The sequence below is a fragment of the Hyla sarda genome, chromosome 12, assembly GCF_029499605.1.
Source record: "Hyla sarda isolate aHylSar1 chromosome 12, aHylSar1.hap1, whole genome shotgun sequence".
NCBI lineage: Eukaryota > Metazoa > Chordata > Amphibia > Anura > Hylidae > Hyla > Hyla sarda.
The window spans coordinates 10,722,175-10,746,834 of NC_079200.1; the positions used below are offsets into that span (position 1 = coordinate 10,722,175).

Below are 24,660 nucleotides of genomic sequence, written 5' to 3' on the forward strand. Positions count from 1 at the left end.
GAGTAAGGGACAAGGACTATCAAGCCCTGCTGGAGCCTATGCAGCTGGAAGAACATGCCCTTGTACGAGCTGCGAGAAACCTTGTCAGTTCAGTCAGTCCAGTTAGTCAATCTGTCTGAAGCTGCTACTGTGTTACCTAAGTACACCCCAGTTGCCCAGCTGTATCTTCTAGAGGAGAGGGACATCCTAACAGAACGCAAGGTGGCCCGACAGCGTGCGGCCCAAGTAGCTGAAGGATCCGGTGCAAGTACTCCTGAGCCTTGGTGGGCACAACTCCAAGTAGGAGATGAGACTACCCCAAGGGATCAGGTCAAGGAAGTCATCCACATTGGTAAAAGGTACCACGAGGCTTTCAGTAAATACCCCATGGACTTTTGGCATAGGTCTATGATCCTAAACAGAATTATCACTGGCGACAGCCCACCTATTAAAGAAAGACACCGTCTGGTCACGCAAGGCATGTATCAGACCGTCAAGAAGATTCTGGCCTACATGAAAGAGTACGTGCCCCTGAGTACATGCCAGGGGAAGGGATCCACCCATCCATGGATGTCCCCATGTTCTCTCCCAGCCAACCTACAGTCTTCTGTATCGTGACATCCGAGGGGCAGATGCAACCAACCCTAGTCGCCTCACCAGCTCCAGGTCTGTCTCCATTGGCACCAGTCTGCACCCTGGTTTCTAGGTATCCAGTGTCTCTGCAAGCCAACCCGAGTCCTGATAGTCCAGAACCAGCTCCAAATCCCCTACAACTCCAGTCATGACAAGAACTCCCGAAGAGGGAAGTGTTCCTGATTCACAAGAAGTGGTTCTGTGTAGGTCCCAAAGGTCTACACAGAGCCAATTGCCAGCAAGATACAAAGATTAAGTGTCAAGTATCCGTTAGTATAACACATTTCACAAGGGCTGTAGCACTAACCTTAAAACAGTCCACACTGATGTCTCTATGAATTGTCATGTCTCTGGTGTATTTTCTCTTGTGTCCTCCTGCTCAGGATGCTTTCCTGGCCAGAAGGTATACCTTTAACCTGCTATGCACGTATCAAATAGCTCTGGGGAGAAGTGTGTTATGCCAAGGGACCCCGGTAACCAAGGCATTGGGTAAAAAGCCTCCGGCAGCCCAATCCGTCTTATATTGTGTCAACAGTTGCATAAAGTGTATTATAGTCAAGTGTAATGTTATCGAGTCATGTTCCTTAAATAGCTATAAGTATGTTGTTATAGATAAATGGTCCATATTTTCCAGTAGTCCTACGGTTATAAAGTTACCAGTTGTCAGAGCATGTATGGAGATTTATACAAAGACTCTTTTCATCATTGTGTTCACTACAGCCTGGATATGGATGTTAATTGCAATGCCCCAGGACTGCAATGCCTTTTTCGCTCCTCTGCCCTCCAGGACTGGTGTCAAGGGTGAGTTTAAGTGGAGGGGGGGGGGGGGGGGTTTGTAATGTCCCAGTACGGGATGTGGCTCCGTACTGTCCTCCTGTCCTGTCAGGCAGAGTCCCTGAATTACCTTCGGGTGGTTAAGGCTAAACCACGCCCTGGTGTCCCGACAAGAAGGGGTTAATAACATCTGCCCTACATCTACCCTGCACCTCACACCCTGACACCACAGTTCCTCCTCTTATCAGGGGCAAGGGGGATTGGGGCAGGACAGCTATTAACTAAGGGTGGGACATGTGACCATGCTCTGTGCTCTTAACAGTCACACCTTTTGCAAAAGCAATGCCTCCCGTCTTAGCAAAACGTTCCCCCCTGTTCTCTACAATACCCTCATAATATGCACATAATGCAATGTAGACATCACAGGGACATAGGCCCTCAACACTATAGACACATTTTGTACTGTCCAGAAGACTTTACAGGACTGCAGCCACCCAAGTCCACTCGGGTGCAGCAGCAGGCACAGCCTGCACTGGGCCACCACGAATACAATAATGGTGGAGTGAACAACACGACGTACACAGTGGAAACAACCTAAAGACTGTGCAGTGAGGGGCAATTTCTTTCTAAAGGGGTGCTCCGCCTCTAGACGTTATCCCCTAGCCAAAGGATAGGGGATAACATGTCTGATCTCCCCCTCGGCACCCCAATCATCCGGTGAATGGGGAAAACACCGCTCTGTGCTGGATGAATGGCGATCACAGCCGCCACACCCCCTCCATTCATGTCTATGGAAAGAGGCGTGATGGATGTCACGATCACAGAACCCCCAGGCTTCCATGCATGGAGATCATGGGTGTTCCCTGGGGACATGTTATCCGCTATCCTTTGAATAGCGGATAACATGTCTAGGAGCGGAGTCCCCCTCTAAGATTAAAGGGGTATTCCAGGAATTTTTTTTATTTGACTATGCTACAGGGGCTGTAAAGTTAGTGTAGTTCATAATATAGTGTCTGTACCTGTGTGTGACGGTTTTCTCACAATTCTTATGTGATTTTCACCCCAATATTTATTTTTAACAGCATACAAAATGACTGTTGTCTAAGATTTTTCCTAGGTTGCAATGCGGCCGAGACCTGAGATCACTAGTCAGCTGATGACAGGGAGCCAGTCTGCTTCAATAGATGGAGCGATCGCTTGGTGGGAGAGAGATCAATCTGTAACTAATGCAAAAGCTGGAGGCACCCTGATTGAAAACCACAGGTCTTTTGAATGGATGCAGCTCATTTATGTTTCAATGGGTGGGGTGGCTGATGTGTGGGAGGGAGGAAAATGGAATTATGGGATTTGTAGTGAAAAAAAGAAAATCAAACAGGAAATACCAGTCCACATAAAGCTAGCCACAGTGCTATGGTAATCTCACAACATAGCCATTTAGCTCCAAGACAAATGCAGATCCTTCCTAAGGCTAGGTTTCCACTTGGTTTTTTTTCGGGCAGTTTTTGGAATACCGCCACTGCAGTTTTTGAGGCAAAGCCAGAAGTGTATTCAAAAGGAATAGGACATATAAAGGAAGGACTTACTCTTCTCCTCCCTTATGGATCCACTTCTGACTTTGGCTCAAAAACTGCAGTGGTAGTTTTCCAAAAACTGCCAGAAAAAAACCCAAGGCGAAACCTAGCCTAAGCATGCCCATTACTGTCTGCCAGGTACATACTAAAATCCCCTTATGGTGGAGAACCCCTTTAAAGAGACCTTCACAAATGGATAAAGTCCTGTTATGAGAATTCTACCAGACCTAGCTCTGGATCTGATCTCAGAATGTGCGCAATAATGACGGGGGAGATCTGCCCATAATTTCACAATTGCGTGTACAATGATGATTACATTTACGGAGGAATCGGTACGTTTTAGTAGGTTCGGCTGCTTTGATGAGTGGAATTACTGACTAATTTAAGTAAATGGCGCATTTACAGATGAAAACAGGTAATTGCCGTGCTAGTCAATTTACATTACACTTTATCCCTATTTTCTCTCTATACAGAATGAATGATTATTGCCAGGACGGTGCTGTGTATGAGATATAATTATTAACCCCCTATGCATATCAGAAGGATGTGCACGACATGGAATTCCACCAATTCTTTACTCCAACGTCCATTGCCCAAATAAATTGACAACTGGAAAACAGAATTCATCTTGTCAATAAGGGTGAATCTATACATGGTCTGGCACTGTTAGCACTTGTGTGAGTCCTGTGCAGGGCAAATGGTATTGTGGTGGTGGTGGTGGGGGGGGGGGGGGGGGATGATGATAATATGGTGGATACTGGCAGGAAGGGCCGGCTCTGCCTATAGGCATAATAGGCGGCCGCCTAGAGCGCCCTCTTGATGGGGGGTGCTGCTCTGCCTGCCACAAGAGAGTTTGACAACCAGCATCCAAACCACTCGCTCAGCCAGGAGGAGATTTGTTCCAGTGTCATCCCAGTAGTAAGGCGGGGCATGTCAAAGGGCGGGGCAATGGGTGGAGTCAGGGGGGCAGCAAAATTAGCTTTTGCCTATGTTGACAAAATTCCTTGCACCAGTCCTGCTGGAAGGTTGGCAGGTCTGTGACGCCAGAAGTAGTGTTGTGCTTGTAGTGTATGATGGGGGTTGTAGTGTCGGGTGGCAGAGTGGAACAACCCTATAATTAGATAATAGTCTCCACTTACCACTACTTCAGTGAAGCTGCCTCAAGGATACGGGATAAGTGTCTGCTCTCCGCTGTGATCTACTTTACCGTGCTCGTGTATCTCCAGCTGTCCCATAGAGATGCAGAGGGGGGCATAGACCCCCACTCCATGCACGAGGAGAGCCAAAGCACTGTGCAGTAGAACGCAGGGGGTCCCAGAGGTCAGACTGCCAGACAGCTGGCAAGGAGCTAGACCATTTGTTCCTGACAGGGTGCCTCCAGATGTTGCAAAACTATAAAGTCCAGCATGCCCTGACAGCTAAAGGCTGCTGAAATGAGAGGGAAGCCTTGATTTACCTTTCAAGGACTGTGTGGATCCTCTGGAAGAGACAGACAGGATAGTTGTTTTAACAGTTGTAGTTGTTTTTAACAGCTGGAGGCACCCTGGTTGGGAAACACTGATCCAGTGTATATGGAGGCCTCGCAAGCATACTCCAAAGGCAGGAAGTCTGACTAGGAGGAAAAAATTAAAATTACGGTAGCTGTGTTCTTAAGGCAGTGTTTCCAAACCAAGGTGCCTCAGGCTGTTGCAAAATTACAGCTCCCTGCATGCCCCGACAGTCAAAAATTGCTGAGTTGATGAGAGGAAAGCCTTGATTTATCTTTAAGGGACTGTGTGGATCCTCTGGAGAATGCAGACAGGACTTGGAAAACCACAGTAGACTTTATTGAACCTGAGTGCAATAAAACATTACTTGGACTTGGTAAACACACATTTTATCTGCTGTAGCCACGGAATTTGGTCACTAGTCACTATCACTTGTATGTGGTGTGCTGCGCCAGCACTTGTAATTCTACTTGAATTTGGTAGCTTTGATGTTGCACCAGCTGGGTATCCTAGAAAATTGGGCAGGATCCCCACTTGGTGAGACGTGGTAAACTATATGAACCATCCCTCCATTTACTACGGACATTGTTGTGATGCATCAAGTCTCCCGAAGGTTTCGGCATGGCAATGGATCAGGACCCGAGGCAGATTGTCACCCAGTGGATACATGCGATGGAGTCCAAGAACGGCCCATGTCTCCTGTGCTTTCCCCTGGCATCCTTCCAGTACTTATCATCCTTCCGGTACTGCTGCCTATCCTTGTAGCGGGGCTTGACTTTCCAATGGCAGCAGCTCAAACACACTTTTAGGAAGCACCTATTAAACAGAGAGCAGAAATAATTAAAGGGGTAATTTTTTTTCTAATCAACTGGTGCCAGAAAGTTAAACAGATTTGTAAATTACTTCTATTAAAAAATCTTAATCCTTCCAGTACTTATCAGCTGCTGTATGCTCCACAGGAAGTTCTTTACTTTTTGAATTTCTTTTCTGCCTGACCACAGTGCTCTCTGCTGACACCTCTGTCCATGTAAGGAACTGTCCAAAGCAGGAGAGGTTTTCTATGGGGATTTTCTCCTACTCTGGACAGTTCCTAAAATGGACAGAGGTGTCAGCAGAGAGCACTGTGGTCAGACAGAAAAGAAATTCAAAAAGAAAAGAACTTCCTGTGGAGCATACAGCGGCTGATAAGTACTGGAAGGATTAAGATTTTTTTTTAATAGAAGTAATATACAAATCTGTTTAACTTTCTGGCACCAGTTTAAAAAACAAACAAAAAAAAATGTTTTCCAGTGGAGTACCCCTTTAATTTATTCGGCGGTCATTCGGCCTTCAAGACTGAATAGATAAGCATTTCTATCTACATGACTAATTCATTATTCTAATGCAGTAGATTAAAGGGGTACTCCGCCCCTAGACCTCTTGTTTTTTTTCCGGCAAAACGCCAATTAAAACGCCAATTCTGCTGCATGGCGTTTTTTGGGCCAAAAAACGCTGCGGCCAGATGTTATCTGTAAATCAATGAGAAATCGCAAATTTCGAATTCCACTTGGCGTTTTTTCACTTTGGCGGTTTTTTTTATCCTTTTGGCGTTTTTTCACTTTTTTGCGTTTTTTCCAGCTCCTCTGCGTTTTGAAATAAAAACGCTGTATGTCCCTCAAACCGGTGTTTTTTCTCAAAATTGTTGCGTTTTGCTCCAATAGAAGTCTATGGGAGTGAGAAAACGCCAAGAAAAACGATATGTGGAGTTTAATTTTGGCGTTTTTGCAGGCGGTTTTTAATCTTTTTTGGACTTAAGCGATCCAAAAAAGTGATGGAGATACCTGTTTTTAATAAAATTTCGTAGGGTCCCATAAAAATTTTATTTTTTTTAAATATACAGTAGTGAAGGAAAAAATTGTATCTAACGAAATGTATATTTAAAAAAAAAAAAATGTTTTATTGCTTTTTAACCCGATAACGACCATGGACGAGTATAGACGTCCAGGTTGGCGGGCGTTCCCGCACCTGGACGTCTATACTCGTCCATTATTCTCGTGGGTGCTGCCCAGTGCACCCACGAGATCGCGGCAGGGACTCGGCTGTAAGTGTTATAACAGAGGGAGGGAGCTCCCTCTGTCACTCCTGCAGCACCCCGCATCGCGATTGCGGGGTGCTGTGTGTGGCCGCAGCTGGCCGGGACTTGCCGCACTGCCGGGAGTGAAGTTCACTTCACTCCCGGCAGTTTAACCCTTACAGCCGCGGTCAGAAGTGACCGCGCGCTGTAAGGAGTTCTGACAGAGGGAGGGGGCTCCCTCTGTCTCTCCTGCAGCACCCCGGAGCATCGCGGGGTGCTGCTGCATACCTGGGCAGCCGGGGGTCCTACAAGGACCCCCAGGTCTGCCCTGGGTATTGCCTGTAGGACGTGCCAGAGGCACATCCTAATATGCTGCCTGCTAGTGAGAACAGGCAGCATATAACTGCAATGCTTTGGAATACGAAGTATTCCAAAGCATTAAAAAGTGTAAAAATAAATAAATAAATAAAAGTGTAAAAATAAATAAAAATGTAATAAAAGTGTAAAATATATATATATATATATATATATATATTAAAAATACATTTATTAAATGAATCTAATAAAAAAAAATGCATAATGTGTAGGATCGCATTGGCAGACATCCGCAGCATGTAATATGCTGCGGATGTCCGCCACGTGATCCTACACATTATGCAGCAGTCACGGTAATGAGCTCCCTGCTGCGCCTGGGTAGCTTTGTGTGTACACTCATAGCGGCGGATTTCCCGCCAGCAGTCATGAGCGGACACACTGAGCTACCCAGCCGCAGCAGTGATGGATATATTCGCCATGAACGGGTGCTTATTCCCACAACATGGCGGATATATCCATCAGGAGCCTTAACTGTCACAGACAGACGCGTTATACTGCCAGCCGACCAAGGACCAATCAGAGAGGTCCCTGGTCCAGCCAATAACTTGTAGGGGTGCGGTATATAAATGGGGTCACTTGTGGGGGTGGGGGTACTGTTCTGCCCTGAAAGCCAAATGGCGCTCCTCTCCTTCTGAGTCCTACCACGCGGCCAAGGAACCATATATGGCCAAAGCAGGGGTATTTCCGAACATGGGACAAGCAGCTAAATAAAATATAGGGTGCATTTCTTTCAATATCAGAAGTGATGTACAAAAAATATGCCCCCCAAATGATGCATTTGTGAAAAATTGCAAATTTCTAATTTTTAACACTGACTTTGTAATAATTCCTGCCAAAAAACTATGGTGTTAAAATACTCACTGTACCCCCTAGCGAATACCTTGAGGGGTCTAGTTTTTAAAATGGGGTCATTTGGGGGGGGTGTTCCTATGTTCTACTACCTTTTAATTTCTGCAAACCTTGCATAGCACATAAAAAAAGATGTACTTTTCAAATTTTCTAAATTTCAAGTTAAATTGTTAGGCTTCTAACTAATTTAAAATGTTAATTAAAAACAAAAAAATGACGTCAAAATAAAGTAGACATCTGAAACTATAAGTTTCATAAACTATTTGGTCAGTAAGTATAAATATATGCACCCTATTAGTGTTAAAATAGCAAAAAATCGTAATTTTTGTAAAAATTTCATAATTTTTTGCATTGTAAAAAAAAACTACAAATGATATCGGCTACTTTTACTATGTACATGAAGGACAACTTGTGACAAAAAAACAATGTTAGAATTATCGTGATTGGCAAAATGTTACCAGAGTTATTCTCTAATAAAGACAGACATCCCCGATTTGAAAAACAGGCCTGGTCTTTCAGGGGCGTACAGGTTTATTTGCATTGGTCCTTAAGGGGTTAAACAGGGATCAATTTATGTGTGCGGGGAAATAAAAATGTAGCCGACAATTATAAAAATGTATTGTGTGTGTTTTTCACTTTTTTGCTTTTTTTTTGTACACTTTTTTTTTAGTTAGTACTACTACTCCCAGCATGGAACACACTGTTCCATGATGGGAGTAGTACCGTATATACTCGAGTATAAGCCGTCCCGAATATAAGCCGAGGCCCCTAATTTCACCCCAAAATCCCAGGAAAAGTTATTGACTCGAGTATAAGCCTAGGGTGGGAAATACATCATCCCCCCCTGTCATCATCCAGACCCCCGTCATTAACACCCTCATCATCATCACCCTGTCATCATCCCCCCTTCATCATCACCACCTGTCATCATCCCCTTGTCATCATCCCCTTGTCATCATCCCACACCCCCCCTTCATCATCCCCTTGTCATCATCCCCACCCCCCTTCATCATCCCCTTGTCATCATCCCCTTGTCATCATCCCACACCCCCCTTCATCATCCCCCTGTCATCATTCCACACTTCATCATCCCCTTGTCATAATCCCACCCCCTTCATCATCCCCTTGTCATCATCCCCACCCCCCTTCATCATCCCCTTGTCATCATCCCCCCCCTCTTCATCATCCCCCTGTCATCATTCCACACCCCCCCTTCATCATCCCCCTGTCATCATTCCACACTTCATCATCCCCTTGTCATAATCCCACCCCCTTCATCATCCCCTTGTCATCATCACCACATGTCATCATCACGGTCTTCAACCTGCGGACCTCCAGAGGTTTCAAAACTACAACTCCCAGCAAGCCCGGGCAGCAATCGGCTGTCCGGGCTTGCTGGGAGTTGTAGTTTTGAAACCTCTGGAGGTCCGCAGGTTGAAGACCACTGCGGCCTTCGACATCATCCAGCCCCCTCTCACCCCCTTTAGTTCTGTACAGTACTCGCCTCCGCTCGGCGCTGGTCCGGTGCTGCAGGACTGTCCGGTGGGGAGTTCGTCCGGTGGGATAGTGGTTCCGGGCTGCCATCTTCACCGGGGAGGCCTCTTCTCCGTGCTTCGGGCCCGGAATAGAGGCGTTGCCTTGATGATGACGCAGAGGAAAGTTGGTAATGAACGTACCTCTGCGTCGTCGTCAAGGCAACGTGTCTATTCCGGGGCCGGGACCAAAGCACGGAGAAGAGGCCTCCCTGGTGAAGATAGCAGCCCGGAACCACTATCCCACCGGACGACCTCCTCACCGGACAGTCCTGCAGCACCGGACCAGCGCCGAGCGGAGGCGAGTACTGTACAGAACTAAAGGGGGTGAGATGGGGCTGGATGATGTGGAAGGCCGCAGTGGTCTTCAACCTGCGGACCTCCAGAGGTTTCGAAACTACAACTCCCAGCAAGCCCGGACAGCAGATGGCTGCCCGGGCTTGCTGGGAGTTGTAGTTTTGAAACCTCTGGAGGTCCGCAGGTTGAAGACCACTGAGGGCGGAGAGTTCACTCGAGTATAAGCCGAGGGGGATGTTTTCAGGGCGAAAAATCGTGCTGAAAAACTCGGCTTATACTCGAGTATATACGGTACTACCTGTACAAATAGACAGATCACCCATTGCGATTCTCCTGTATAATATATAGATGCGGCGGCCGCTCATCTATGGTCCCCTGCCCTGACGTATATTTACACTTATTCATATTTCCCGCAGGGCTGTGATTGGTCAGATGGTTCCAGCCAATCACAGCTCTCTGTGAGAAATAGGAACATGTGTATATATACGGCAGTGCAGGGGACCATAGAAGAGCGCCGGCCGCATCCATACATTATACAGGAGCATCACAGCGGGTGTCAGGAAGAGTGACATCCGCCGTGATCTTTCCATAACTGCGGCTACTACTACTCCCAACATGGAGCACACTCTGCCTCATGCTGGGAGCTGTAGTACCTGCATTAATAGACAGATCGCAGCAGGTGTCAGAAGTTACACTCGCTGCGATCTGTCTATTCATGCAGATACTACAGCTCCCAGCATGAGGCAGAGTGTGCTCCATGTTGGGAGTAGTAGTGCCTGCCTAAGGACACATCACAGTGGATGTCACTACTGACACCCGATGTGACCGTCCTGTCTATAGCAGAGATGGGGCGGCTGTATACATCGCTCTGCACTATACTCCGGGCCGGCCACTCACTCATTCATCTTTTCCTCAGAGCTGTGATTGGCTGCAACCATCCGGCCAATCACAGCTCTGGGTGGGAAATATGAATGACATCACTGACCGGAGTATAGTGCAGAGATGTGAGCGCTGTATACAGCGGCATCTGTGCTATATAATGGACGATCGTATCGGGTGTCAGGACTGAGACACGGGGCGATCTGTCTATTACTACAGGTACTACTACTCCCAGCACAGAACAGTCTGTTCCATGCTGGGAGTAGTAGTACTACCTAAAAAATAGAGAAAAAAAAGTGAAACACACACTTTATTAAAAAATAATAAAAATTGGGTTATAAAATATATACATTGCGTTTAATAAAAAATGTTCCATAACTGCTGCATCCTTTTTTTTTTCTTTTTTTTGGTACCCAACAAATTTTGGGTACCAAAAAAAAAAACCGCCAAGGTGCAATTTCCACACAAATGAAAAAAATGCCGGTAAAAACGCAAGAAAAAACGCCATGAAAAACGCAGAGTAGATTGCACTTGCGATTTTTCAGGCATTTTTTAAATCCCTAAAAACGCAGGACAAAAAAACAAGTGGAGACTTAGCCTAAGATGTCTGATCGCGGGGGTTCCACCGCTGGGAACCCCCGCAATTTTGGCTACGGCACCCCAGACATCCGGTGCACGGAGCAAAGTTCGCTCCTTGCCGAATGACTGGCGATGCGGGGCTGAGGATTGTGACATCACGGCCACGCCCCCTCAATGCACGTCTATGGGAGGGGGCGTGGCCGTGACGTCACGAGCCTCCAGCGCTGCACCAGACGAATGCCGGGTGCAGCAGGGAGATCCCCCAGCGGCGGGACCCCCGCGATCAGACATCTTAACCCCTATCCTTAGGGGGGATAAGATGTCTAGGGGCGGAGTACCCCTTTAAATGATTTCCTTTTTCAACATAATAAATGATTAATGGAAATAACTGCCAACCCCGCGATGTCTGGTTGTCGTCCAAAATGGGTTTGTGTGTAGAACATCTCCCTGCGTACTTTGTCGCTGCCACCTGCAGCGTGCCGTGGGTCGACCGGCGTTTACGTTGCCTAGGAATGAAATCAACCGCGGCATCCGATTCACCGCAGACGGAGTACTCCGCGCGTCCCCAGGAGTTCTAATCAGATCTTGCATATTAGGTTCTACTCAATTCGACGCCTGCCTGGATGCGGACGCCGCGAAGAACAGAGGTAGTTAGTAATACCTACACTTATTTCACATCACGTCTTCCTAAAATTCCCAGGCTCCATTCCAGTTATTAGTTTTTGTACTTTCGGAGTAGTAAGAATACAAACTTAATTTTCCTGTCAAATATCTGTGCTCTGCAATAAAAATCATCTCCATTAAAGCCGCGGAGATACCGGGGTTGGAGTATCGGGGGGATTTATGAAATTGCATTTCTGTATTAAATGTAAGTAAAGATATTCTACAATTATCCATCAGTGAGATCTATAGCACTGCGCATTAATATGCATTCTGGAACATGTGACCTCGTGCTGTGATAGCCGCCAGCTGGCAAGGAGATAGACCATTTTTTCCCCAACCAGGGGGCCTCCAGATGTTGCAGAACTATATCTTCCAGCATGCCATGACAGCCAAAGGCTGATGAAATGAGAGGGAAGCCTTGATTTACCTTTCAGGGACAGTGTGGATCCTCTGGAAGAGACAGACAGGACTGTAGATGTCCAGGTGTACTAAGAGTTGTAGTTTATTTTAAAAGCTGGAGGCACCCTGGTTGGGAAACACTGATCCGGTGTATATGGAGGCCTCCCAACTGTACTCCAAAGGCAGGAAGTCTGGCTAGGAGAAAAAAAATGCAAAAATTTTAATTAGATGTGTTCTCATGGCAGTATTTTCAAACCATGGTGTCTCCAGCTGATGAAAAACTACAACTCCCAACATGCCCAGGCAGCCAAAGGCTGATGAGATTAGAGGGAGGCCCTGCTTTACCTTTCAGGGACAGTGTGGAACGTCTGGAGGAAGCACACATGACTTTGGCTGTCCCGGCATACTGGGAGCTGTAGTTTTGCAACAGTGGGTGGCACCCTGATTGGGAAACAGTGATCTGGTGTATATGACGGCTTCCCAAACATACCCCAAAGGCAGGAAGTCTGACTAGGAGGAAAATGTAAAAAAGGAAAATGAAAATGCAAAAATGAAAATTAGATGTGTTCTTAAGGCAGTGTTTCCAAACCAAGATGCCTAAAGCTGTTGCAAAACTACAGCTCCCAGCATGCCCCGACAGTCAAAGGTTGCTGAGATGCGAGTAAAGCCTTGATTTATCTTAAAGGGACAGTGTGGATCCTATGGAGAATACAAACAGGAATTGTGCTGTCTTGACATGCTGGTAGTTGTAGTTTTGCAACAGCTGGAGGCTCCCTGGTTGGGAAACACTGGCCTAGAGGGCTGAGTGGGGCTTATAGTCTACCTGTCCCTTAAAAGAGTCAGTTGGAAATGAACTAGTCCAGTGTTTCCCAACCAGGGTGCCTTCAGCTGTTGCAAAACTACAACTCCAAGCAGGCCTGGATAGCCAACGACTGTCCGGGCATGCTGGGAGTTGCAATTTTTGCAACAGATAGAGGCACACTTGTTGGGAAACACTGATCCTATGTATATGGAAGCCTCCCAACCATACCCCAATGGCAGGAAACTGATCTGGACAAGGCCTTTGGCTGCCCGTGCATGCTGGAATGACGTTGGCTGATGCTTACATGTCCGTAGGACCATTATCCCCTTAAAGAGGTACTCCGGCGCTAAGACATCTTATCCCCTATCCAAAGGATAATCATGCCCCCTCCATAGGCTTGCATTGAGGGGGCAGAGCGTGACGTCACACGGGGGCGGAGCCGTGATGTCACTATGCTCCGTCCCCGTTATCACTAGTAATCAGACCCGGAGCGAGCACGCTCCGGGGGCTGATTCTAACGGGGTGCGGCGTGGAAGATCACGGGGGTACCCCTTTAAGGACACAATTTCCTTTTTTTGTGTCTTCATTTTTTTTTCTCGCCTTTTAGGAGCCATCATTTTTTAACCCCTTCCCACTATAGGATGCATGCATACATCCTACTGATCTCCTTCTATGTGGGACCCAGCTGTCAATCACAACCGGGATCCCGCCTCAGCTGCCGAGGGCTCCCCCTGTCTCCCAAGGCGACCCTGTGATTGCATCCCAATGGTTGCGCCATTGCAACAGGAGGCCAGCTGATGGACTCATGTCCACCAAGTACAGAAACCTGTTAGGTCCATGGGTTATCGGGGGTAAAGATGTATTTAGAAACCTACTATATTGCAGGTTGCCAACCCAAAATCTTCCTCCCATACCAAATTTTCAACGATGTTAATAACGTGTTTGGTATCACGTAGGTATGAGGGGGTAACCTAGTACAGGATATGCCCATATGATGGGATGTCATCTCTACTGAGGAAAGGGTCGAGATTTAAAGTACCCTGAAACGCGTCTAGAGGAGATAAAAATTGCCGCGGCATTACCGCAATCCAACAACCGCAGCTTCCACATTCTAATACCAGCCGAAAGTGAGATGCTATTTCTTTAAGCCCTAAGAATCCTGCAAAATCAGCATTGTACCATCTGCAAAATCAGCATTGTACCATCTGCAAATCCAGCATTTCCATCTTGCCGAAATCACCTACCTGACTGACGTCAGACGCCGAGGGGCTCTCCACAAGGCTGCTTCTCCTTCCATCTCCGGAGCAGGAACATCTACCTCTGAGATAAGCGACTTCCCCTAGGCCTGTGGCAATCAGGCCAGTCGCTGCAGCGCATGCCAGGGCTGCCAACGCAGCCTCCACGAGATACACCACCTGCCTCCTCAGACGTCCAGTGATACGGCGCCATACCACGAATATACTACGATTCACTCTCATCTGCAGGAGCTGGTAATTATAAATGGTGTTCTGCACCTTAATCTGAACTTTCCATCATACACGGACATTGACTGCAATTCATTCCATATGAGAAGCTATTCATGCCGGTTTATCAAATGTCGGATTAGCAGTTTATAGCATTATATAGCGGTTCATTAATATTTTACTGTTTTATACCATTCTGTTTATATTTTAACACCTCCCCACAAGGGCCCTGTGAAAGGAGGTTGTTATTAATGTACCCCTTGAAATTATTTTATAAATAAATGTTCTTATCATAAAGTGAAGCACAGTTCTTTCCAAAATGTGGTTATCATCATGTACCATTTTATGGTATTAGTCTAGAGGCTTATGGTACCCCCTTTTTTTCCTAATTTACAAATCTGTTGGACTTTCTGGCGCCAATTGATAAAAAAAAAAGAGTACCCCTTTAAACCAAGTATCTGAGGTTAGGTTTCTCCCTCCATATAGGAGACAGTTTACACAAATTACAAAAACCATTCTCCAAAAAAATCAGGAAAATAAATGGATATCATAAATTTTACATTGAAGTCAATAGGTAACAGATGAGCCTTTAATGTCATCACTTTGCATTAGTTTTTCAATCCGTTTCGATCCATTTTTACTTCTGAGCATGCTCAGAAGAGGTGTGAGCAACCGGGAAGTAGCCGACAGAAAAAGAAAACCCCAGACACAAATGGACAATAAAGGATATAAACTGACACAAAAGGATGCCATTTGTCCTTTATTTTTTTTAATTGTCCATTAAAATAACAGACAAATGGCATCCTTTTGCATCAGTTTGCATCCTTTTGCATCAGTTTGTTAGTATGAACCATTTAGCAGCAATACCAGGAGAATATTGGGACCGGAGAGAACCGCCATGTGAACCTGTCTAAAAAGTAAACCATTTGGTCCCATCAAAATGGAAATTATAGGTGCAGCCATAGAAATTGTCTCTTATCTCTTGTCCATAAGTAACACAATAGTGTCCTGAGCAATCAATAAAACTCATCACATGAATTTGTGGTGGCCCAGTACAGGAGTTGCACCCGTGTACCCTTGCTGCCCTGTCAGGCAGACTCCATTCCGTGACCCCTGGGCCTCACCTTCACCTGTGTGCCCTGAATAGTTAAATAATGTGTTATCCAATGCAATGTACATAATTGTTCTATGCCTTTAAGTGTTGTTGTCATGTGATTACAACCAAGGAAGTTACCAGTGATCATGTGACCTACAGGGTGACCTATGGGACCCCTCCAGAGTCTTCCCCATATAAACCCTAGGTGGATCTTTCTCTTTGAGTCTTTGCTGAGCTACAGTGAGGTCTGGAGAGAGTGTCTGGTGTCCTAAAGAGGCCTAAAGTCTACCACGCAGCCACGGATCCACAAGTCCACTACCCCTCAGGTCCAAGTCAAAGCCTGGTAAGCTACAAATAGGGTAAAGTGGCCCTGCATCAAATTGTCCATGTCCACTACAAGTCCCAGCATGCCTTGTGGTCTCTGAAGTCACTGGTCACCTCCTTGGGCCTAGCCAAGCTGTATAGACTGTTACACTTGTCTGAGTCAGTAAAGCTGCCGTTGTTCCGTAACTTGGCGTCGGAGTCATTATTTGCCCCCGTGCCTAGCCCAGGATCCAGCGGTATACCTTTGGGTGGTGTAGAGGATAAACCACGCCCTGGCGTCACGAACACAATGGGTTAATGCCATCTGCCCTTAGGGTAACAACATCTGCCCTCATAACACCCTCACCACAAATTGTTCTATAAACTGTCACATGACTAATATTGTGTATGTAGCTACTTGTAACATCTGCGAGCTGCAACATATAGGAGAAAAAAGCTAATTTCCAACTTCCATAAAAAAGAGTAAATTTTATTTCAATCCTTTAAAAAAGCGTGCAAAAATATAAAGGTGGCCCCATAAAATCCAAGGGAAACGCAGACGCGTTTCGGTTTATTAATAAACCTTAGTCATAGCGATATTGCTATGACTAAGGTTTATTAAAAAACCGAAACGCGTCTGCGTTTCCCTTGGATTTTATGGGGTCACCTTTATATTTTGTGCACGCTTTTTTAAAGGATTGAAATAAAATGTACTCTTTTTTATGGAAGCTGGAAATTAGATTTTTTCTCCTATCTGCTCAACTGGGATCTGGCTCAGTAATCAACCGCGCTTCTACTGAACGTTGTCCTGTATCTGCATCTACTACTGGAAGGGTGAGCTGACTCCACTTCTCTTTATTCATAGAGATGCAATATATGCCTCACACCAGTAATTCTCTAAAAACTCCATTTTGAGGTCATTGAATAGATATAAGAAACAACGTACCGTATATACTCGAGTATAAGCCGACCCGAATATAAGCTGAGGCCCCTAATTTCACCCCAAAAACCCAGGAAAAGTTATTGACTCGACTATAAGCCTAGGGTGGGAAATACATCAACCCCCCCCCCATGTCATCATCCAGACCCCCGTCATTAACACCCCCGTCATCATCACCGGTCATCCTCACCCCGTCATCATCCCCCCCTGTCATCATCACCCCCGTTATTAACACCCCTGTCATCATCACGCCGTCATAATCCCCCCCCTTCATCATCACCGCCTGTCAATCCCTCAGTGGTCTTCAACCTGCGGACCTCCAGATGTTGCAAAACTACAAGTCCCAGCATGCCATCGGCTGTCCGGGCATGCTGGGAGTTGTAGTTTTGAAACATCTGGAGGTCCGCAGGTTGAAGACCAATGGGGTCTTCGTCATCATCCAGACCCCCCTTTAATTTTCTACTCACCTCCCCTTGGTGGGAAGGAAGGGTGAGCTGGTCCGGGCCATCTATGCCGAAGGGGAGGGTTAGTCGTTACGGGCTGTCCATCTTCACCATCATTGTCAAGGCAACGTCACTAGGCCGGGGCCGGCCCGGAGCGGAGAAGAGGGCCTCCCGGTGAAGATGGACATCCCGGAACGACTAACCCTCCCCACCGGACGGTCCCTGCAGCATAGATGGCCCGGACCAGCTCACCCTTCCTTCCCACCGAGGGGAGGTGAGTAGAAAACAAAAGGGGGGGTCTGGATGATGACAAAGGCCGCAGTGGTCTTCAACCTGCGGACCTCCAGATGTTTCAAAACTACAACTTCCAGCATGCCCTGACAGCCGATGGCTGTCCGGGAATGCTGGGAGTTGTAGTTTTGCAACATCTGGAGGTCCGCAGGTTGAAGACCACTGATGAAGGGATTGACAGGCGGAGATTTCACTCGAGTATAAGCCGAGGGGGGCGTTTTCAGCACAAAAAATATATACGGTAGTAAATAGATCTAGTCTTAGTCAACACCTTAGAAAATAAGGGACCAGTTCTAGATCTCTCCGTATCCGTGATGTGTTACCCTATCTGTCAGAGGGGGCAATATGAACCAAAAACTCCTCAATCGGGAGACATACTGGATATATATCTTGGTGCCCTGTAGGCCGGCCTGGCCCCAACAATTCGAGATTGGATCTCATACTGACTTATCGGTGTTTATAACAATTACTTACATATATACCACTTAGTACTGCCACATTACTGTAACTTACGGTAGTAGCTTTTTGGGCTCAGTGCACACTAAGCGTCTTATGTACGTTCTCATATGTATATACCTCTTCCTCATATACATACAAGTTTACTACATGTTATTATTACCTGTGATTGATGCTTTTAAGGTTTTCGGTAACTACATACACATTTTGTTTATATCTTTCCCTATACTGGATTGAATACCACACACGGTATATATTTGTGGTGGCCCAGTACATGAGGTGTTACCCTGTGCTCCTGCTGTCCTGTCAGGCAGCCTCCTTCAGTATCCCCTAGGCCCCCATGCACTTGTTTCCTCATTGTAAATATGTTTTACCATGTAAAGTGTTATAAAATGTAATGTTTGTTTAAGAGTTATACCATGTGACTTGTCATGTGATTGTTACCCAGGAGGCACCAGTGACCAGGTGACCCCAAGAGTGACCTATGGGCTCCCTGCTAGTCTCCCCCATATAAGCCCTGGGTGGAGCTTCTCTATCGTCGGCTGAGGTCCAGTGCAGTCGTCTAGTGTGTGTGTCCAGAGTGTTGGAGACCTCAAAGTCCAGTCCTGCAGCCGCCATCAAGTCAAGTAAGATAAAGTCACAGCTTTATGAGTCAAGTCCGTCCCTGTCATCTGTCAAGTCAGCGCGGTCTGCATTCAATTGTCCAGTCCTACTACAAGTCCCAGCAAGCCCTTAAGGTCTCTGAGTCACTGGTCACCTCCTTGGGTCCTGGCTGAACTGTATAGACTTTACCATCTGTCTACCCTCAGTAAAGCTACCGTTGTCCGTAACTTGGCGTCGGAGTCTTCATTGCCCCCGTGTCTAGCCCAGCATCCAGCGGTATTATTACCTTCAGGTGGTTATAGGCTAAACCACACCCTGGCGTCACGAATACAAGGGGTTAATGTCATCTGCCCCTAGGGTAACAACATCTGCCCTCATCACACACCCCCCCACCACATATTTAGGTCAGTATGTTTATGCATTAGCAATAGTGATTATGGGGGAGATTTATCAAAACCTGTGCAGAGGAAAAGTTACCCAGTTGCCCATAGCAACCAATCAGATCGCTGCTTTCAGTTTTAACAAGGTCTCTGCAAAATGAAAGAAGCGGTCTAGTTGCTATGGGCAACTGGGCAACTTTTCCTCTGCACAGGTTTTGATACTGTAAATCTCCCCCTATATCCGCTAGTATATGGTGGATGCAACATTCTTCATCTTTATAGACAGATAAAAAAGTCCAGAAGAACAGCACATCCACTCCCACGGAATATAGTATTTAGGAGTACGGTGTCCATAACTCCATCCTCCGTCAGGTTAAACAGCGTCCTGCCTCCTCCCTAGGACCAATCGCCGTCAGTCGTCAACCGCAACTCCGTCCTCCATCATGTGAAACGGCATCCCGCCTCCTCCCTCGGACCAATCGCCGTCAGTCGTCAGCCGTAACTCCGTCCGCTCTCCGTCATGTGAAACGGCATCCCGCCTCCTCCCTCAAACCAATCGCCATCATCCTTCAGCCACAACTCAGTCCTCCCTCATCCGAAACTCTGTCATCCAAAAATCCGTCATGCCTCAGACGATTCTCCCTCAGACACAACTTCCTGCCGCATAGCAGAGCCGACGCTACACAGCATGTATAGCAGAGTCGAAACTGTGAAACTTGCACATGTTTACTACAGACACTACATGTGCTACAGAGTCGGTATAGCAGAACCGACATTGAATAGCGTGTACAGCAGAACCCGTATAGCAGAGAGCCGACACTGACTCGGCTCTGCTACACGGCAGGAAAGTTTTTCGTCTGAGGGATGACTGAGTTTAGGATGACAAAGGAGGGAGGAGGGAGCTGCGGCTGACGCCTGACGGAGGTTGGCCCGAGGGAGGAGGCGGGACGCCGTTTCACCTGACGGAGGACGGAGTTACGTCTGATGACTGACGATGTCCTAAAAAGGACACCGTATAGGTGCACGCCATCATATGGTTCCTGGTCAGGGAATCCAGACTTCAATCCAAGGAAAAGATCGCAGCACACAAAGTATCCAATAAAGTGCAGTGTTAAAGGGGTATTCCAGGCCAAAATTTCTTTTTATATATCAACTGGCTACGGAAAGTTAAACAGATTTGTAAATTACTTCTATTAAAAAATCTTAATCCTTCCAATAGTTATTAGCTTCTGAAGTTGAGTTTTTGTTTTCTGTCTAACTGCTCTCTGATGACTCACGTCCCGGGAGCTGTGCAGTTCCTATGGGGATATTTTCCCATCATGCACAGCTCCCGGGACATGACATCATCAATAAGCAGTTAGACAGAAAACTTCACAAGCTAATAACTATAGGAAGGATTAAGATTTTTTAATAGAAGTCATTTACAAATCTGTTTAACTTTCCGGAGCCAGTTGATATATATATATAAAAAAAGTTTTTGCCTGGAATACCCCTTTAATTCCATCCTCAGCAGAGCAAGGTGCGACGTTCTGCGGTCTCTCACCGCCTTTTTCAAGCATAACAACTGAGTGATACATGGGTTCCTAAATACAGTAATCCCCATTGCATTAAACAATTGAACATTCCATATAGTGAATACAATTAATATTTTATATTTCAAAGTGCATCAGAGGGCCGAGAATACAGCTCGTGCAATATACATCAATCAAAGTGCATAAATATACAATTAAACAGTGCATGATATATTTAAAATCCAATGAAGGTTAAAAACAATAGTTAATTAACACTAATAATGCTAGATTATGGGCGGGCACTCACCACCGAAACTGGCAATCTGTACAGTACTAGCACATTAGCGTGGGTGGAAAACAAATGCGCAGGCGCAAGGCAAAAAGGCCTGGGTCTACGTCAGGAGGAAATCGGATCGCATGTACCTATCAGAACTCCGTGTCTGCGTTGCCATGGAGATGGCGATTTACAAAGTCAGCGCATGCGTATACACCTTCAGTGATTCGTAATGTCCATTGATAAAGCGGGCAATGTCAGCGGCAGCACTTAACCCCTTAAGGACTCAGCCCATTTTGGCCTTAAGGACTCAGACAATTTAATTTTTACGTTTTCATTTTTTCCTCCTCGCCTTCTAAAAATCATAACTCTTTTATATTTTCATCCACAGACTAGTATGAGGGCTTGTTTTTTGCGCGACCAGTTGTCCTTTGTAATGACATCACTCATTATATCATAAAATGTATGGCGCAACCAAAAAACACTATTTTTGTGGGGAAATTAAAACGAAAAACGCAATTTTGCTAATTTTGGAAGGTTTTGTTTTCACGCCGTACAATTTATGGTAAAAATGACGTGTGTTCTTTATTCTGAGGGTAAATACGATTAAAATGATACCCATTATTATATACTTTTATATTATTGTTGCGCTTAAAAAAAATCACAAACTTTTTAACCAAATTAGTACGTTTATAATCCCTTTATTTTGATGACCTATAACTTTTTTATTTTTCCGTATAAGCGGCGGTATGGGGGCTCATTTTTTGCGCCATGATCTGTACTTTTTTTTGATACCACATTTGTATATAAAAAACTTTTAATAAATTTTTTATAATTTTTTTTTTAATAAAATGAATTAAAAAAGTAGGAATTTTGGACTTTTTTAAATTTTTTTTCGTTCACGCCGTTCACCGTACGGGATCATTAACATTTTATTTTAATAGTTCGGACATTTACGCACGCGGCGATACCAAATATGTCTATAAAAAATGTTTTTTACGCTTTTTGGGGGTAAAATAGGAAAAAACGGACGTTTTACTTTTTTATTGGGGGAGGGGATTTTTCACTTTTTTTTTACTTTTACTTTTACATTTTTTTACATTTTTTTTTTACACTTGAATAGTCCCCATAGGGGACTATTCATAGCAATACCATGATTGCTAATACTGATCTGTTCTATGTATAGGACATAGAACAGATCAGTGTTATCGGTCATCTTCTGCTCTGGTCTGCTCGATCACAGACCAGAGCAGGAGACGCCGGGAGCCGCACGGAGGAAGGTGAGGGGACCTCCGTGCGGCGTTATGAATGATCGGATCCCCGCAGCAGCGCTGCGGGCGATCCGATCGTTCATTTTAATCGCGAACTGCCGCAGATGCCGGGATCTGTATTGATCCCGGCACCTGAGGGGTTAATGGCGGACGCCCGCGAGATCGCGGGCGTCGGCCATTGCCGGCGGGTCCCTGGCTGCGATCAGCAGCCGGGATCAGCCGCGCATGACACGGGCATCGCTCCGATGCCCGCGGTTATGCTTAGGACGTAAATGTACGTCCTGGTGCGTTAAGTACCACCTCACCAGGACGTACATTTACGTCCTGCGTCCTTAAGGGGTTAAAGGGTTATTCCAGGCCAAAACTTTTTTTTTATATATATCAACTGGCTCCGGAAAGTTAAACAGATTTGTAAATTACTTCTATTAAAAAATCTTAATCCTTCCAATAGTTATTAGCTTCTGAAGTTGAGTCGTTGTTTTCTGTCTAACTGCTCTCTGATGACTCACGTCCCGGGAGCTGTGCAGCTCCTATGGGGATATTCTCCCATCATGCACAGCTCCCGGGACGTGACATCATCATTGAGCAGTTACCGTATTTTTTGTCCTATAGGACGCACCGGCGTATAAGACGCACCCAATTTTTAGGGGCAAAATCTAAAAAAATAAAGATTTTGAACATAATAGTGGTCTTCAACCTGCGGACCTCCAGATGTTGCAAAACTACAACTCCCAGCATGCCCGGACAGCCGTTGGCTGTCCGGGCATGCTGGGAGTTGTAGTTTTGCAACATCTGGAGGTCCGCAGATTGAAGACCACTGCATAGGAGGTAATACTCAGGTGTCCCCGTCGCTCCGGACCCGTCACCGCTGCCCTGGATATCGCTCCATCGCTGTTGCCGCGTCCCCGTCGCTCTGGAACGTCTCTGCTGCCGGCCGGGTATCCTCGCTCTCCGTCGCCGCCATCACGTCGTTACGCACGCCGACGCACGTACGCGACGACGTGATGACGAGGAAGGAGAGCGCCGGCCATACAGGGGATCCCTGAACGGAGAAGACACCGAGGAGGCAGGTAAGGTCCCCCCGGTGTCCTGTAAGCACTAACCTGGCTATTCAGTCGGGCTGTTCGGGACGCCGCAGTGAAATCGCTGAACAGCCGGGTTAGTGTCACTTTCCCTTCAGACGCGGTGGTCAGTTTTGATCGCCGCATCTGAAGGGTTAATACAGGGCATCACCGCGATCGGTGATGTCCTGTATTAGCCGCGGGTCCCAGCCATTGATGGCCGCAGAGACCGCCGCGATAGGTGTGTATTCGCCTTATAAGACGCACCAACTTTTTCCCCCCAGTTTTGGGGAAGAAAAAGTGCGTCTTATACGGCGAAAAATACGGTAGACAGAAAACTTCAGAAGCTAATAATTATTGGAAGGATTAAGATTTTTTAATAGAAGTAATTTACAAATCTGTTTAAATTTCTGGAGCCAGTTGATATATATATAAAAAAGGTTTTGCCTGGAACACCCCTTTAACCCCTGAGGCTATGGAAAATAGCTTAAAGGGGTACTCCACTGCTCAGCGTTTGGAACAAACTGTTCCGAATGCTGGAGTCGGCGTCGGGAGATCGTTACGTCATAGTCCCGCCCCCTCATGACGTCACGCCCCCTCCCATAGACTTGCATTGAGGGGGCGGGGCGTGACGTCACAAGCTCCCGGCGCCGACTCCACCGTTCCGATCAGTGCTGAAACAGCTTCATCACCCAATCAGCTTACAGGACCATACCTGACTGGATCCCAAAAACAGAAGATAAAAAAATAAAATAATAACAAAATTTCCAATCCGACTTGATCCTGATTTCTCTCATGACGTATAGTAAATAACCTGTTATGCCGCTCAATGATGAAATAGCCTCCATTTTGAATAAAAAAATCTGAAAAACACAGAATATAAAATTATAAAAAAAAAAAATTAAAAAAAAAGGGAATATTTATCTCTTGAACATTTTTGGATAAGTTTTAAATTCGACATTCAAGAATTTTGTATTCAAAGTATCAAGTGTATGTATCCACTTCAATTCAAGCAGATATTCCTGTCCCCGCCACCTTTTGGGTGCGTTCACACTGCGGAATCTTCGCTTGCTGAATTCCGCGAGCGGAGATTCCCCCTGGCAGCCGCCGCCGCCGAGGTTGCTTCGGCACTAGGGCCACGGGGCACTGAGCCGTCACCGTTGACGGCTATGCAGTGCTCGGGGAATCCGCGCAAGGAATTAACATGTTCTTTCTTTGCGCGGAACAATTTCAGCAGCGGAATTGTCCGCCGCTGAAATTCCACAGTGTGAGCGGGTCTCGCGGAAGACCCGTTCACACTAATGTTAAGTTCCCGTCGTGGAGTTCCGCTCGTGGAATTCCGTAGTGTAAACACACCATTAAAGATACTTTGTGTGCTGCGATCATTTCCTTGGATAGAAAGATAGATATGAGATACATAGATAGATATGGGATAGATATGAGATAGATAGATAAATAGATATGAGTTAGATAGATATGAGATAGTTAGATATGAGATAGATAGATATGAGATAGATAGATATGAGATAGATAGATATGATAGAAAGATATGAGATAGATAGATATGAGATACATAGATATGAAATAGATAGATATGTGATAGATAGATAAATAGATAGATAGATAGATATGAGATAGATATGAAATAGATAGATATGTGATAGATAGATAAATAGATAGATAGATATGAGATAGA

At 45.9% G+C, this 24,660-nt stretch overlaps 1 long non-coding RNA gene across 2 annotated transcripts; it reads right to left on the reverse strand.

Moving 5' to 3' along the window:
* Positions 1 to 4,761: 4,761 nt before the first annotated feature.
* LOC130296847 (uncharacterized) lies at positions 4,762 to 23,826 on the reverse strand. 2 transcript variants are annotated; one of them, XR_008849307.1, is made up of 3 exons: positions 23,779 to 23,826; positions 12,099 to 12,265; positions 4,762 to 5,260 (listed from the first exon to the last, which is right to left on the reverse strand). It is a non-coding gene; the product is annotated as an uncharacterized LOC130296847 (long non-coding RNA). The 2 variants fall into 2 exon arrangements; XR_008849308.1 differs by lacking the exon at positions 23,779 to 23,826 and adding an exon at positions 18,683 to 18,747.
* Positions 23,827 to 24,660: the final 834 nt, after the last annotated feature.